This window comes from Hypanus sabinus, chromosome 10, assembly GCF_030144855.1.
Source record: "Hypanus sabinus isolate sHypSab1 chromosome 10, sHypSab1.hap1, whole genome shotgun sequence".
Taxonomy (NCBI): Eukaryota; Metazoa; Chordata; class Chondrichthyes; order Myliobatiformes; family Dasyatidae; genus Hypanus; species Hypanus sabinus.
The window spans coordinates 119,582,301-119,600,416 of record NC_082715.1 but is presented as its reverse complement, the minus strand read 5'-3'; the positions used below and the strand labels follow the sequence as shown (position 1 = coordinate 119,600,416).

The following is an 18,116-nucleotide window of genomic DNA, read 5'->3' as shown; positions in this document are numbered from 1 at the left end:
AAATCATTAACATATAATGTGAAAAGAAGTGATCCCAACACTGACCCTGCAAAGCAACATTAGTCACAGGCAGCCAACCAGAAAAGGTCCCCTTTATTCCCACTCCTTTCCTCCTACCAGTCAGCCCATGTTCTGACCATGCTAGCACCTTATCTTGTTAAGAAGCTCACACAAGGCACCTTGTCAAAGGCCTTCTAAAAATCCAAGTAAACAACATCCACTGACTCTCCTTTGTCTACCCTGCCTGTTGTTTCCTCAAATAATTCTAACAAATTTGTCAAGGAAGATTTCCCTTTAAAGAAACCATGGTGACTTTGGCCTATTTTATCATGTGCCTCCAAGTACCCCAAAACCTCATCCTTAATAATGGACTCCAACATCTTTCCAACCACAGAAGTCAGGCTAACTGGCCTATAATATCCTTTTTTTCTGCCTCTCTCCCTTCTTAAAGACTGGAATGATACTTGCATATTTTCAGTCCTCCAGAACCGTTCCAGAACCCAGTGATTCTTCAGAGGTCATTACTAATGCCTCAACAATCTCTTCAGCTACCTCTTTGACTTATCTACCTTCAGACCTTTCAGCTGCCCAAGCACCTTCTCTTCATAGAACATAGAAATTTACAGCACATTACCAACATTACCAATGTTGGCCCACAATGTTGTGCTGACCATGTAGCCTACTCTAGAGACTGCCTGGAATTTCCCTACTGCATAGCCCTCTATTTTTCTAAGCTCCATGTACCTATCTAGGAGGCTCTTAAAAGACCCTATCGTATCCGCTTCTCCCACTGTCGCCGGCAGTGCATTCCACGCACCTGCCACTGTCTGTGTGAAAAACTTAACCCTGACATCCCCTCGATACCTGTTTCCCTCTCGTGTTAGCCATTCCAGCCCTGGGAAAAAGCCTCTGGGTATCTACACTACCAATGCCCCTCATCATCTTATACACCTGTATCAGTTCACCTCTCATCCTCCATTGCACCAAGGAGAAAAGGCCAATTACACTCAACCTATTCGCATAAGGCATGCTCGCCAATCCAGGCAAAATCATTGTAAATCTCATCTGAACCCTTTCTAGAGTTTCCACATTCTTCCTGTAGTGAGGTGACCAGAACTGAGCATAGTACTCCAAATGGGGTCTGACCAGGGTCCCATATAGCTGTAACATTACCACCCAGTCTTGAACTCAAGGTACACCCTCCAAACCAGGCAACATCGCGTAAATCTCCTCTGCGCTCTCTTCAGTGATAGAAATTACACTCACATTTGACCATTGACACTCTGAAATTTCTGGTATACTGCTAGTGTCTTCCACAGTGAAGGTTGATGCAAAATACTTATTAAGTTCCTCCACCATTTATTTGTCCCCAGTACTATCTCTTCCATGTCATTTTCCAGTGGTCCGATATCCACTCTCACCTTTCTATTACTCTTTATATATTTGAAGAAATATTTTGTATTCTCATTTATATAATAGCTAGTTTACCTTCATATTTTATCTTATCTCTCCTTATGACTCTTTTAGCTACCTTCTGTAGGTTTTTAAAGGCTTCTCAATCCTTTAAGCTCCCACTTATTTTTTTCTATATTATATAACCTCTTTTTTCCTTTTACGCTGCCCTTGTCAGCCATGACTGTTGTCATCCTCATACTAGAATTATTCTTCTTCTTTGGGATGTATCTATCCTGTGCTTTCCAAACTGCCCCCAGAAACTTCAGCGAATGTCATTCTAGTGCCTCTTCCAGGCCAGGGTGAATTCTGTCATATTTCGATCAGTGCCCCCCAGGAATCTCTTTACCTTAATTGCCATAATCAAGTCTGGTTCATTTCACAATACCCAGTCATAAGCTACTCTAAAATAGTCATCCCATAGGCATTCTACAAATTTCGTCTCGTGGGATCCAGCACCAACTTGATTTTCCGAATCTAATTTGTATATTTAAATTTCCCCTTGACTATCATAACATTGCCCTTTTCACATGCCTTTCTATCTCCCTTTGTAACTTCCCACATCCTGGCAACAGTTTGGACGCTTTTATATAACTTACATCATGGTCTTCTTACCCTTGCAGTTTCTTGATCTACCTACAGGGATTCTGTATCTAGAGATGTAAGACCGGAAAGTCTAGAAGTAGACGACACAGGTTTAAGGTGAGAGGGGGAGAAATTTACGGGAGATCTGGGGGATAAGTTATGCACGCAGTGTCTGGTGGTTATACACTATGAGCTGTCTGAGGAGCTGGGTGGTGCAGACAGATACAATTGCATTGTTTAAAAGGCATTTGAACAGGTACTTGGAAAAGAGAGGAGGAATATGGGACTAATGGGATGAAAATCTACATGGATCAAATGGACAAAAAGGGACATTTCAGTAAGGTTCTTTGAAAAGCACGTTGTTCATAAAATTACAAAATGAATGGTCAGGACTTCTGTTAAGGGGGCATGAGCAGACATTTATTAGACCATAGACTATAAGACATAGGACAGCAATTAAGCCACTTGAGTATGTTCTGCTGTTTGATCATGGCCAATTTATTATCCCTCTCAACCCCGTTCTCCTGCCTTTATGGGAAGGAAGTTATGCCTGGGTACTCCTCTTTTAGAAACTGCGCGAAGCTAGGTAATCAATCTTGGGAAGTAGGTTTGATCTCGAGTCTTTGTTCCGGCAGATAACAAAGTGTTGAGTTGTTGTGCACAAGTCCTGTGCAACTGAACACAGAGGACTGAAATACAATTACATTTTGGAGACAAAAAGACTGACCAAGCCAACTGTATCGTTCCTCTGTTTACAGTGCATGACTGCATACAAAGCAGCTAGCTGATGAGTTGTCCACATGAATTTACTTCATTGTTCTTGGAGGCCTCTGCATAAAAATTCATAGTTCTTTAAACAGAACATGAAAGGTGTGACTAATTGGGCGAGGGAATACTATCTCTATGTACAGATGAAACAAGTAACCTGCTCTGCACAATGTCTTTAGTGATACTGCAATCTATCGTGAGCATGAGATGCAACTTGCTTTCTTGCAGCTCCCATAAGTAAAAAAGTGAATCACTTTAACGCATCCTCGATACTGCATGTGTTAACTGGACTGGAGCCTTTGTCAGCTGGTTGCTGCCTCTTTCCCTGTCAACAAACAACTCTGAGTATTTCTGTTCTGATTTTAGTTCAGATTCTCCACATCCACAGTAAACACTTGTGGAGGTTATGCTGAGTTTTTTTTTTCACTTTTCATCTGGTTCCTGTGACTATCCACAAGGAATCTGCCAGGTTTCCCCAGCACATCTTGCAGACTTTCCAACTGTGGGACTAACTGTACGATAGGGTATTTTAAAGACTCCTGGATAGGTACATGGTGCTTAGTAAAATAGAGGGTTGTGGATAACCCTAGGTAATTTCTAAAGTAAGTACATGTTCGGCACATCATTGTGGGCTGAAGGGCCTGTATTGTACATACACTACGCTGGAAGAACTCAGCAGGTCAGGCAGCATCCATGAGAAAAGGGTAGCCAACGTTTTGGGCCGAGACCCTTCATCAGGAATGGGGGGGGGGGGGTGGAGGGCCTAGAGGCGCCAGGTGGAAAACCAATCAGAGGAAAGATAAAGGGGGAGGGGGAGGGAATAAGCATGAAAGAACTGTAGAGGTTAAGAAGCAGAAAGTTGAAAGGGGAGAGAGGCAGAGAGGAACCTGGGAGAGGGGAAGGGGGAGGGGGAGGGAATTACCGGAAATTGGAGAATTCAATGTTCATACCACCAGGCTGGAGGCTACCCAGACAGTAGATGAGGTGTTGCTCCTCCAACCTGAGTTTGGCCTCATCATGGCAGTAGAGGAGGCCATGTATGGACATATCTAGATGGGAATGAGAGGCAGAGTTGAAGTGGGTGGCAACTGGGACGTCCTGTCTATTGTGACAGACGGAGCATAGGTGCTCAACGAAGCGGTCCCCCAAACTGCATCAGGTCTTGCCTGTATTGTGCTGTAAGTTTTCTATGTTTCTTTTGTCAGGTAATGCTGGACAAGTCACATAGCAACACCAAGGCAGTGTTTTATTATTCTTATCTCCTCAACTGAAAATGAAATAAGTGGACAGACATCAGTTGGCCCTTCAAGCCTGTTCTGCTATTCAACATAGATGATGACACCTTGCAGGCAGCAACGGGAATTGAGCCTGGGTTGCCTGTACTGTAAAACGTTGTGCTAAACTCTACACTATGGTGTATAACCACCTAGGTCACCCATCATACTGCTAATCTTAAGGATGGGAGGAATACCTAGTTAATCCTTCCTCATATGATAGATCTGCCATCTGAATTCTTGGGAGGGAGATCAAAACCATCTAGCGCATCAAACGATGACCATTTAACCAATCCATTTCTACAGAATAACAAAATTACATTTTTTGTGATTTTTGACTCATACATGCAGACACAATCTATCACATTTTTAACAAAGATAGTGTGCTATTGGCTCTACTTCATTAAGTTGAGGAAATTTAGTGTGTCACCAAAGACTCTTACAAATTTCTCACAGTCTGGAATGGAGGCTCCATTCCACAGAATCAGATTTTTGCAACTCTATCACAAGCACGACCCTCTTTACCATCAAAGACATCTTCAAGATACTGTTACAAGAAGGAGCATACATCACTAAGGACCCCCACCATCAGGGACATGCTCTCTTATCATTACTACAACCAGAGAGGAGGTATAGGAGGTGGAAGGCCCACCGCACTCAATGATTCAGGAACAGCGTCATCCCCTCCACCGTCAGATTTCTGAACAGTCCGTGAACACCACCTCACTTTCTTTTATTTTGCTCTGTTTAGTTTTTGGAATTTACACTAATTTTATGTTTCCACTGTACCGTTGCTGCAAAACAAGTTTCATATCATCTAAGTCAGTAATTTCATTTCTGGGAAAGCCAACAATATTCCATCTGTTCACTTGAACGCACACAAAATTCAGCCTGACCCCTAATTACTCAATACTCTGTAGCAAGAGCATCCTTTTGCAAGACTAATTCTTGCACATGCTAAGTAATTCATCGGATATTAGCCACTTCAGGATATCCTGAGGAAGTGATTAAAACAATTTTATAAACATGTGAACTCTCCTTAGCCTAAGTGAACAAATTACCAAAAAGTGAATAGGAAAAATGGTTTCAGGAGAGGGTGAGATGTCCTGCATGAGAGAGAGAGGTCGGGGCAAACCAGGAATGAATTATGTTCAGCAAAGGAGAGCAGGCAAGTCAAACCGAATAGCATTTCCCTTCTTAAATCTTCCTCTGCTTTTTACTCTGAAGATGGAAATACAGACTGGTGGATTAAGAACATGAGTTTTGCACATCTGCAGTTATCAGGTGTTTTACAGCTGGTAACTGCAGTTAGCTACACTAAAAATGTTCTTGGTAAATGATCAAAAGAGCAGATCTTTTGTTAAAAGAATCAGGCATTTCAGGCATTGCTTAAAAGGCAGAGGGCAGATCTTAGTGCCAGAACTCACTGAAAACACTGGTTAATAGCCCACTTGGTTCACAGCCAAGGTGGCTTGTCAAGAACTCCCTGACTGGCAATGTAACCCAGCCCACTTTGCCTCGAGAGACAGAACTTGGTGTTCCTATTAACACACCACAATGATACTCAACGAAATAAAACATTTACAGAGAGCCATTTTTTTCTGCTTTGCTTTTAAAGCAGCATACAGAGGCCACTCTACATTGATTAAAACAAAATACATCCCCCATGCCAAGGTGGCCAAGAGGCAAGACTCAGAAATGTTGCAGTGGGATTGAGACTGACTGAGTGATGTGCTCTGGTGCTCCTCCTAGTGGAGAGGTAGAGTAATATCAGATAATTTATTTACTCTTAATGTTTCTGTAAAACTAAGTGCAGCTCAAAGAGATTTTATTAGAAAAGAGACTAGATAAATAGAAAAATAAATGATAAAGCAAAATCTAGATACCAAACAGCAACTAAGTATTTCAATTGTTTCCAGACAGAAGCACACTACTGCCTTCAAGTCAGAGTGTTACATTGCTAAGTCCCACAGCAAAGACTTAAAAATACTGCCAAGTTTTGCACTGACTGCAGTCTTGGGGAAAGGCTCTACTGCAAGACTACTGCTTTTCCCTCAAGATATTAAACCAAAGTCCTAGATGACCTCAAAGATTTGATACATGTGCTCATAAGGCTGGAGATTTCTCCACAGTGCCCTGGCCAATTCTTCACCCCCTCAACCAATACCATGTAAACATTTTTAAAACCCATTTCTATTCATGCAACCCAACAGAGTCCAGCTGCCACGTTTCCTTCCATTAAAACAGCAGCTACAGTGAAAAAAAAGTACTTAAGTGGCTGTAAAGTATCTGAAGACATCCTGAAATTGTGGATTGTGAATGGTGCCTTATAAATGCCAGCTCTTATTTTGGACTCCTTACAAAATGGGAGAACATAAGACAAAGTGAATCCAGAAGGACTGGCTGGACGAAGCCAAATTTAGGATTAGAAACCTGTAGAGTGTAAGGGGAGAACCAAAGCTCTCAGATTGTGTAAACAAATGAATTAGAGTAGGAGATTGGGCACTTAAAATGTATTCAGAACAGAGAACCAAACATAAAATCCATCAGTGAAAGCACATATTCACTGACATATGGTAGCATAATGATTAAGTTACTGGACTAGAGCCACAGAATCATATACTTTGGAAGCAGATTCTTCGGACTTACAAGTCCAGACCAACCATCAAGTACCCATTTAGTCTTAAATCTACACTGATCTCATTTTATTCTCCCCACATTCCCCTCAGCTCCCTCAGATTCTACCTCTGATTTTATATACCAAGGACGATTTCCAGTGTCCAAAGAACCCACCAACCCTAGTTTCCAGAGACCTAGAGTCTTAATTGGGGGCTATGACTGGAGAATCCAAATGCAAGTAGTTAAATAAATTTCAGATAAAAATCAGATATCGGCGATGGTGACTGCGAAGATAATGGAATGTAATGAAAACTCATTGGAGAAGGAATTCTACCTCCCTACCTACTATGGTCAGTGTGCAACTCCGGGCACACCAACTAGGTTCGTAAGTGCTCTTTACAATTGCTGCATAAGTCAGGGATGGGCAAAAATGCTGATCTTTCCCAAAAACTTCCACTTCCACTCTGAAAAAAAAAACGTGCATTCACAGCACCGGCATCTATTAATCTATCTGTAAAACCCCCAAATCCCTCAATTAGATTTCAGGATTACAGCCAGTAATTACTCTCTTATCCCCTGCATAATTCTAAGGCATCAAACGTTTTTGTTTTTTGTCACTTGTGGCTTCTTAACCAATTTTTTAGATAAGGGAGAGCTTGAAGGTATGCATGATTTCCCCATAGAAACAATAATATATTCATATGCTATATAATCATTCCGACAAATTGCCACATTAACACAAAATGATGAAGCTTCTGTGCCACAAGGATGTTTTTCCTGAAAAACTACCCTGACTGCAAACCCAAGAATGGTTGGAGCTTCTATGCTGGTGACACACAGGAAATCCCACATACATTGCTGCACCAAGGGAAATAAGTCTGGAGCTGGACTGAACCACTGCCTGAAACATCTCCAGACTGGAAGAATGGCTGGATGCAGAAACCAGATGTCTCTTCAACCACTTTTCTTTCACCAACCAACTCTAAATTTTAGCTAAACCACCTTCCCTTCTCCAAAGCCCACAACAGTTCTTTACCTCCTCAGTCTACTTCCTTCTCTAACCTACATCGCCACGCCCGCTCCCATTCTAATTTTGCCCAGACACTCGCTTCTCCCTTCACCTGCACCATTCTTTTCCACTCTCCATCTTCTTCACAAGTGTGCAGGCATGTGGTAGAATTTTGGGTTGGAATTAATTGCAATGGGAAGAAAATAAAATGCGATTGTGTAAAATATGCTCAATGGCTGGCTTGAACTCGGTGGGCCAAGTCCAGAGTCATCTGAAATGTTTATGAATCCATAACTTTCATTTTCTTCATTCCCCACCCCACATAATTTCCAACACTCCTCCCCTTCCCACACTCCTCAATAGAACTTTTCCACATTTTCCCCTTCCCCTCTTTTTCTCATTCCACAGCTCCATTCAAACCCCACCTCCATCCCTTTCCACCCAACAACCCCCCCCCCCCCAACTGTACCTCACCTGGTTTACAACTCCCAATTTTCTCTATTTAGCTTTTCCTTTCATCAGTGATTCAAAATATATAAAATATTTTGGCCCACAGAGTCCACACCGACCATCAAGCACTCATCTATTCTAAACCCATTTACCAGTAACTGGCCCTTAAGCTTGATGATTCATATACATGTCCAGATCGTTGTGACTGTCTCTGCCTCCACACCCTGGCAGGCAGTATATACACTCCCTGAGTGAAAAACATTCTTTGTCAGATTCCTTTTAAACCTTCTACTCCTTACTTTAAACTTTTGTCGTCTGGTTTAAGGCTGCATCTATGGGCAAAAGGTTCAAAGTATTATCCCTATTTAAATTGGGAAGTATAATTGAGGTAGGACAGTGCCTCAACCAAAAACCACCTCCTTGATATGATAGTGATAACATTGGAAAATTATTCCTAGTTTTCTCTTACCTGTGTTGATTTTTTTGTAACTTAATCGCCAATTGCTCCAGAAGCTCTAGAACTGTTGTCATTAGAGTACCATTGTTGTAAAATTAAGAACTGCTTCTTTGAGCAGCATATTGGGGAAGGGAGCAGACAGGAATTGTGCTCAGTGCAGAAAAGCATACAATCCATCTGATTCCTAGTACACAGGTCCTGCTAATGGAACAGGAGATGGAGAAGTAATCAAGAACCAAAAGTAAAGAAAAAGAAGTTTTTTTTTAAACTAAGAGAATGATTAGGAGTGTATTGACATGGGTTGAAGTTGATGTAGATTTAACTGTAGGTTCTGTTTCCAGAAGACAGCTGGGCATCTGGAAAAAGAACCTTCAGGGATATCGGGAGAAAATAAAAGAGCCAAGATGAACATTCAAAACTAAACCACTGCAAATGCTGGGAATCTGAAATAAAAGTAGAAAATGCCAGACAAAAAAAAAACTCAGCAAATCAGGTAGCAAAGAGAAACAGTTAACATTTCCGGTATGAGGCCCAAAGGGTTCAGTCTCTCTGCCCGTTGATGAGGACTGACCTGCTGAGCATTTTCCTGCATGTTCTGTTTTATATAATAATGAGATATTGCATCATTCTTACAAAGAGCCAGTATGGAGCTGATGGGTCAAATGCCCCCCTTCTGTGCTGCAACAACCCTGTGATCCTGTGATAAGTCAGTCGGTGTGCAGTTAATCGAGCAGCATCACTGGCTTTGTAACCAGTCTGCCATTGTGAAATCTGCATAGTAATTACATAGAGCATATTGATTACAATGGTGATTGACTGATTGATTGCCTGATCATTGATTTCACATCATTCAATACCCTGGATTTACTAAAGAATCAGCATTAGCTCCACAGGGGCTGTTACACCTCAATTCTCACCATCATCTCAGAGGAATGGATACTGATGCAGCCTTGCCAGTATCACACTGAGAATTCTAGTAATTCTCTCTCAGCTCTGTCAGACAAACTATTAACCACAAAGTATCTCAAACTGTTTGGGGAAAATGTTATTTTAAAAATATGAGTCAACCAGATTTTCCCAATTGATGGCTGAGAACACGCTAAAATTAGGTTTAATTCAAGACTTCATATTGGTGCTTTTGCTTGGCGATAGCACCAATGACTTGCTCCTCCCACCAGCACTTATAATCAAAGACACTGATGTACAGTGGCTGCATAAGTCAAATTCCAATTCCATTACACAAGAGATTCCAGGATTATGAAGGAAGTTTTGAAACTCACATTCTGTAATTTTGTCCAAGGAAACCAGGAGTCAGGTCCATCTTGTACAGAAAGGAAACTTTTGAGATTTGAGATATTGATGGTTTTGAGATTTCAAAAAATTATTTTATATCCATTGATGCCTGCTCTCTGGCATGCAGAAGTCCCACGCACCCATTAACACTATGTTCAACTTGTTCCTAATGAATTGACCCCCATAGTGTTGTTGTCATATCCTCCATGGCTTCAGCACTTCTCCTAGTCTTCCAAGATCTCTGCACTTGACCAATTCTGGATTCTGGAATGTCCCTGAATTTAATAGTTCCATCATTAGGGGCAGTGTCTCTGGCTTTCTAAGCCCCATGTGTTGGAATCTCTTCTTCGAGTAACTTCTTAAAACTGCTGGAGGAACTCAGCAGGTAGGTAGTATCTATGGAGGGAAAAGGACAGCTATCATTTCAGGTTGCTACCTTTAATATGAATAGTTCAGATGAATGGGTCCTGACCCAAAGTGTTGACTGTCCAAAAGTGTTGATTGTCCACAGATGCTGCCCGACCCACTGAGTTCCCTTAGCAGTTTTCCTTTTGCATCCAGATTCCAGCATCTCTCCATCCAAGAGGACCACAAAATTGTTGTAGGGTTTGGAGGATTGCATGCCTCAGTGACCCAGGAGCTATGTTGACTGGAGTCTGGGCCTTGTGTTTTGATTCATGGGAGGGTGACCCATTCCATACAGGTCAAAGGGTAAAGAGCCCAGACTAAGAGTAGCCCTTCCAGTTTGGGGGTTCAGCTCAGTGCCAACAACCCTGATGGTAAAAAAGATGGATATAGCAATGAAGATGGAGGACCTTTATTGTTGGCCTAAGCACCAGCAGCATAACAGGCAGTAAGTAAAGAACGTCCAGCTTCTCTGGTGTCCTCTTGACCATGAGTTTGGTCAGACACTCTAACCATGCATGGGTTGGTGCTGAATTGTGTTTGATAATGCTTCTGTTTAGTGTCCATTTTCAGCCACACTTCCATCATGGATTTTTCTCTTCAGTGATAATAAGTCCCTCATAATCATTCCTCATATCTGATGAGTGGGAGAGAGTACAGGAAGGCCCACCACTTGTCAATGCTCAGGGAGATTAACTGACTCTTTCAACTAGATGTTTGATCTTGTGAAAGGGCGAAGATGGTGCTACCAATCACCAGCACGGGAGAGATTTCACACTGTGTCACCCTCCTCACAATGCAATTATACACTGCTGCTAGCTCACACAATCCAGACACTGCCAAACTTCACTTTATGGCAAGACAGGATGAACAGTTGTGAGCCAGGGGCAGGACAAATAAAATGGGCAATGGGTCCGACTTGATTACCATAAAAATAACCAATAACATTTACAGGCTAAGACCCTGGAATTATACTTAATCTTCCCAGCATTCTTCACTTCCTTCTGTACAGATACAGGCACAATCTGTTTTGAATGAGTAACAGAATTTGTCATTTTGCAGCAAATGATGTGGTCAGACCACATGGGTAGGAGAAGGGTGCAGATGTTTACAGTTCAAGAGGATTACTGCTCTGAAAGGTTAATTGGATCAACATTTTAAAAGAAATCATTGCCTGATGGGTGAGAGTGTGAGAGACCATTGAGGAGGATTAAATGAAATTTGAAATAGTTTACCAAGCTAAAAACAATCTTCAAGGGGACAATATAGACTGTTGTGGAAGAAAATTGGTAATCCCCCTGCTCAGCAACTTTGAGCGGTATCTGACTTTAATATAGGTTGGGTATTGTAGAGATTCAGTCAATAGGGACCAAGACGAATACAGATCTATGTAGTTTAAAGCACAGCATGCAGAGAATTGACTGGTTCGCCCAGTTAACCGTGCCCCTATCCATTTCCCCTATTCTGATTAGTTTTACTCTCTCCCTGTGGTCAAACTGGGCCCCATCACTATGTGTCCCCCCCCACCCCACCATCCACACTCCCTCCATCTCCGTATCACTCACACATTCCTCCCACAGCTCTCTTCCCCATCACCCTCCTTTTATTCCATCCACCACCGTCCTCTCCCATGTTCCATCATCTTCACTCCTTTGCCACTTCCACCTGTCACTTCCCATACTCTACCAGTCTTATACCAATCCCTGACCTGGCCCCACCAGCTCTTGTTCAACCCCTCCCCCACCCAAACTTCTTATACTGGCTCTTATACTCTCCTCTTCCTTTCCAGCGAAGGCTTTGACCGCAATCATCAGCTGTCGATTTCCTTCCACAGACCTGCTGCCTGACCCACTGAACGCTCCACATTCCAATATCTACATGTGAATCCAGTGTGGAATAGACCCTTCCTGGCCATACTGCTCAGCAATACCCTGATTTCATCCAATTAAACTACCTATCAGTAGGTCTTTGGACTGTGAGAGGAAACAGGAGCACCCGGAGGAAACCCACGTGGTCACTCCTTACAGGTCGCGGCGGGATTTGAACCCACTTCGTCTGTACTGTAAAACGCTGTGCTAGCCACTACACTACCGTGTCTCCCAGTCTACTGGGACTAACCCATACTCAAACTGGAATTAACACTCCCGATGAATTATTTAGCGGTACCAAACAACCAAATCAGCACTCACGTTGGATATTTTACTTATTAAATGCCGAGATTCACAACAGGTCGTGTCAATTCTCATGTATTGATGGCAGTATATATAAATACAGAACACTGTGTTCAGATATTAACTTTCTGCGTGCTGGGACGTATTAAACCGCAGATTCCAATTCAACGCGGTCTGTAATCAGCTCTGAATGCTGAGCAGTTCCACAGCCAAACGTTTCCTTGATGTGGGAGTTTGGGAAAGGACTGACGCCACAGGAAAGCGCCGATCATTGCGCACATCAGGGCGAGTCTGGCTGCGATTCAGAGGCTACTGCAATCCCCTCGCTCGACAGAACAGATGAATAGGAAGAAGGGAAGGCAGGGAGGTGGGCAGCGTTTGTTAACTGAAGACAATGTTCTCCTGCAGCTGACTGGATGGCAATCGGCCCCGTCGCTACTTCGACCGCCGTAGTAAATCGCTTCGCGCTTTAACTCCGCCGAGTTATAAACACGACCAAAAAAAAAATCGTCTACCCAGTGGCAGTTCATCTGTCTGGCGGCATTGCACAGGGACAGGCATCAGATCTGCCCATACACATTACAGAGCACGCACACATACTCACACACAGAAATTATTGGTCCCCTGACGCTTATAAAGAGGCACGGCAAAGTGGAAATATGTCTTCTATAATGTAACGGAATCCAACGAGTTAACCTTAAAAAAATGCATGTCCGTTAAATACATTTAACTGCAACTTCTTAACAGATCGCTTCGTTGGACGCTGTTTTAATTTTATAATCCGGCTCCGGGATATCAGAGTAGGACCCTAGGAAGGCGGGTCGATGAAGGGACCGGTCTTTCGCGTTTTGCCTCATTGATGAAAGGGGTTGGGCACCGCTCGTGTTTGCCCATGGTAAGCCCTCTTTATTCCCCCTGGCCATCCCTCCGCTGATGGTCTGCTGCAGAAGTCACATAGCTCGTACCATGTTTCTTCGGACAACCTCCTCACAGAGCAGGCCCACGGGACCGGCCGTGTCCACATCAAAAGGTTTTGCCGATGACACCACTATTGTTGGCAGAGTTGCATGTGGTGACGAGAAGGTGTACAGGTGCGAGACAGATCCGCTGGTTGAGTGGCGTCGCAACAACCACCTCGCACTCAATATCAGTAAGGCCAAGACATTGATCGTGGGCTTCGGCAAGGGGAAGTCACAGGAACACACACCAGTCCTCATCGAGGGATCTCAGCAGTGGAAAGGGTGAACAGTTCGAAGTTCCTGGTCCTCAAGATCTCTGAAGATCAACCTTGGGCCCAACTTATTGATACAATTACAATGAAGGCACGACCGCGGCTATATTCCATTAGGAGTTTGAGCAGACTCCCTATGTCACCAGAAACACTCGCAAATATCTACAGATGCATGGTGGAGAGCATTCTAATTGGTTGCATCCGCATCTGGTGGGGGAGGGGTACGGCACAGGGTGGGAAAAAGCTGCAGAAGGTTGTAAACTCTACCAGCTCCATCACGGGCACCATCGAGGACACCTTCAAAAGGCAGCACCCATCATTAATAACCCCATCACCCGGGACATGCCCCTCTTCTCATTGCTACCATCAAGGAGGAGGTACAAGAGCCTGAAGACACACAATTAACGTTTCAGGAAGTTTCTTCCCCTCCGCCACGCTACCTCACTATTTTACACCATTTATTTAATTTATTTGACATATATCTCTTATTTTAATTTCTGGTTTCGATTAATATTATGTATTGCAATGCACTGCTGCCGCAGAACAAGGAATTCACGATATATGTCAGTGGTATTAAACCTGGTTCTGGTTCTGAATCATCCGTCACTCACTGCACTCGCATGCCGTCTTTCTGCACCGCCACTGTGACTCGGACCCTCTCTCATCCACTAATGGAGTCCTCCATTCCAGTCCCCCCCACCCCCCACCACTAAGACAACAGCACCTCTTCCCATCCAGACTCCTCCCCAGGTGCTGACCAGCTCAATCCGGACTTCACCCCAGGTACTGACCGCCCCAAACCAGAACCATCTCGAAGTACTGTTCCCCCACTCCAGACCTCTCCCCAGGTACTAGCTCCCAATCCAATTACATTCTCTCAAAATCTTAATGCACACACCACGGGCTCCGGGCGCCTTTCTCAGACCGATTTGAAAGAACTGTGGCCCCAATGCAGATCCCTACCCAATATAGCCCTCTTCAAACTAGACCCCTTCCCAGATGCTGGGATCCTCCCGAAAGCTTCTTCCCCGACGATCCAAGCACTAGGGCAGGCAAAGAACCTCTCGGCTTCTGGGGCGTCCAATACAGAATACTGACTGAGAACCTCCGTGAAACTTCCCTCAGGACAACCAGGATGTCAATGTAAGCCCCCTCGCCCACACACCCCAAGTTAGCGGGCTAGCGGGGCCCGCACCTCTATGATCACTATACGCTCCCCCCACCCCCAGTACTGGGATCCGCAACACATGCTTCTCCCACGAGACTGGCGCCTTCCTCGCCATCCTCCTCCTCCCCCTCCGCGCCTACCATGGGTGGAGGGATGTGGGCCAATCACAAGAAACAGGGATCAGCGTAGATAGTGGCGGGCATGCATGTTGGTCCGAAGGGTTTGTTTCTGTACTGTATAACTATCTGAAACAAAAGGACCCATCACCGCACCTGGAGCCTAGAGTTACAATGCAGCCTCCTCCCTCTTGCCCCGGGAGTCGTCCTACAAGCTCTGCCTCGCGTAAACCATCCCCTCTGCAAGGTACTGCAATCCCCAATAACAGGCGCCTTTCACAGGTTAACAACGATGTAGCCCCCTTCCATTGCGCTGGACCCTCTCATGATCCAACGTAACCCTCTTTCGATCCCATAAAAACTGCACCCAACAACACAGCTTCGACCCCTTCCTCAGCTTCGGTATTGAAACGATTTTTGTCCACTGAACTGTGAACCCGTAATACTCTTCTCTCTGGGATTCGGGACCTCTGAAATAGACCCTCCCCTTTTTCACGGGATAACGATCACACCTTCTCGGAATCAGAATCCTAAATTTCAAGGTCCCCCTGAAGACTGACTGCTTCCCACTTGTTGGAAACCGGCCAGCCTCCACTCTCCTTCTCGACCCAGCGGGACCATCCCCTCATCTGGAACACCTACACTCATTCATTGGACGGCCGCGGCCCTGCTATCCAAAGTTCCAACTCTCCAAAGAAAGGCACCTCCGCTGGAATGTGAATTTGGGCTTTGCCCTGGGCTTGGCATACATGGTTTGGGCCTGGAGAGAAGATCAAATTTGGGTCTGGCATGCTAGCTGGGAAATCCAAGCCCCTCAGCTTTGGATCAGGTATTGCCCAGGTTGGGACACTCACCACGTGACGGGCCGGCCAATGGGCGATATCTGGGAATACAGTCGAGACACTACGCTAGAGCAGAAGCAGGTGACAGTTTCACTAATTCGGGAGGTGGCAGTACGAGGAGCCCCCTACCATGACGCTGCCGCAAGTCTTATAGTGACTAGTAACGTTCGCAAACCTCCAACGCTGACATCGAATCAACAAATAAGTCGGTTATAAATTCTGTGGAAAGTTGTAAACAGGTCAGGAAATGGAATAGAAATCATTGTTAAAATTACATCCTTTACGTGTCAGTACAAACTACTCGTTGATCAAGTTGTAACAGTTCAGAATTTATCATTAAAAAAATCGGTTGTTACCCAGACCTCAAAGAGTTACCGTTGGAAAGAAAGTAGCAGTTGCGCTGTAACGGGAGCAACGACTGGGTTACGAGCAAATAGTCTTGTTCCATTTTTTTTAACAGAAGTCTGTCCACAGTATATGTATCACGCTAGATCAGACTCCCCACTTACATTTTTGTGTTACTCACAGGCACACGACACGGGCGCAGCCACAAACACACCAAATACTCTTCACCCCCCAAAAAAAAAATTCCGCCTTCTGCCCCAATATTCAGCTCTTGTTATACCTCCTCATTCCTCTTTTCAACATATTTGGTCAAATTAGCGATGAAGAGATTTTTTTTAATGTCAAAGAAAATACATTGTCGGTCATCGCTCAGTTCTCAAAATAATGAAAAATCAAGAACAAAAACGCAAGAGCAGAAAATAATGTGTTCTCTTTCTCAGCGATGTTTGAGAATGTGAAAATACATATCTCATGCAAACATTATTTTTGAATCGTAAACTTGCATCAATACCTCTGAACGATTTCTCAGTTCAGGCACCATTCACAGCATTCCATTAGAAAACAGAAAACATGACTCAGTACCGTTCGTTTTAACGCAAGTAACCATTCAAAGAAAACCGAGGCTCTTCAGACAGGAGAAGGTGCATTCCCCCTCACAACCGCCGGCTTGGCAGCAGGAGTTCAGTCACAGTAAATCATCAGCCCACATGGAAATGATACTAAGAAGGGGCACTCGCCTCAAAAATCAGTGCAAAAGCCTGCAATGTTGTACTTACACTCAAAGCATTTCTATTGATTTCTTGCCTCGTTTTCTTCGTCTGTAGAACAAGACACCGAGATTTCCAAGGGAAGAAATAGAGGAGCAATTTTTTTTTATTAATTGCAAATAGATCCTTGGAGTTCTGTCAGAAACAGTAAGCGAAGGGACGCAACTTAGTTGTAAAACTTCCACTTTGCAGATGCAACCGGTGCACCGATTGCTGACTCGCACAGAGCACCTCCTCTCAACTCACTCACTCACACTGATTTGTTTTCATTAGTTTTAATCTTCCTCGGGACAGCCTGCGACGTCATGCTGGCCTTCCCAGCCAAACGCAACTCTAGATACTGAAAGAGTGCCGAAAAGTAACGCTAGCCTATGAGATGGGAGTTTTTTGTCTCCAAGAGATGCAGTGAGGCATGATGGGAGACGTAGTTTGTTAAATGCTTTTGTAGGACCCAGTTAGGAAACGTTTCGAGGCAAGTGGAGTTTATTGTCTTGTGCACAAGTATGATGCAGTACAGGTAGAATAAAAATTTGCTTGCATGTAGGTAGAGACAATATGTAGAAGTTAAATTGTATGCAAATTGTACAAGACAGCAAAGATCAATTATGAAGTTAATCAAAGATCAAGATCAAGTCGCTTTTAATGTCATTTCAACCATAACTGCTGGTGCAGTACACAGTAAAAACGAAACAACGTTCCTCCAGGACTATGATTTCCCACGATTGGAGCCATACCATGTTTTCAGAGCTACCAATGAGCAGGTGAAATAGAAGCGTAATGTCCCACAGCACTACGCTCAAGAACGGCCAGAAGGGGTTGAGGAAGGTACAGCAGTGTTGTTGAAAAAGCCCTTGGAATGGAGGAATGGGGGAATGGAGCTTGGAGACATATATGCCTCACTGGAAGGATATCGTGGACTGGTTGGACCAAAGCGCACAACAGTGCATCTACTTCCTTAGAAGTTTGTGACAATTTAGCATGACATCTAAAATTTTGTCAAACTTCTATAGATGTGTGGTGAAGAGTATATTGACTAGCTGCATCACTGTCTGGTATGGAAATGCCAACGCCCTTGAATGGAAGATCCCACACAAAGTAAAGGATGTAGCCCAGTACATCATGAGTAAAACCCTCCCCATCCCTGACACATTTACATGGAGCATT

General features: G+C 43.9%; 1 protein-coding gene across 4 annotated transcripts in view; it reads right to left on the bottom strand.

Annotated features, from left to right (window-relative positions):
- daam2 (dishevelled associated activator of morphogenesis 2) overlaps positions 1–17,202 on the bottom strand; it is a 310,900-nt gene extending 293,698 nt beyond the window's left edge. For all 4 annotated transcript variants that reach the window (XM_059982795.1, XM_059982796.1, XM_059982797.1 and 1 more), the window contains exon 1: positions 16,962–17,202. The gene's annotated coding sequence lies outside the window, so the exon portion shown is untranslated. The remainder of the gene's footprint in view (positions 1–16,961) is intronic.
- Between the last annotated feature and the right edge of the window lie 914 nt (positions 17,203–18,116).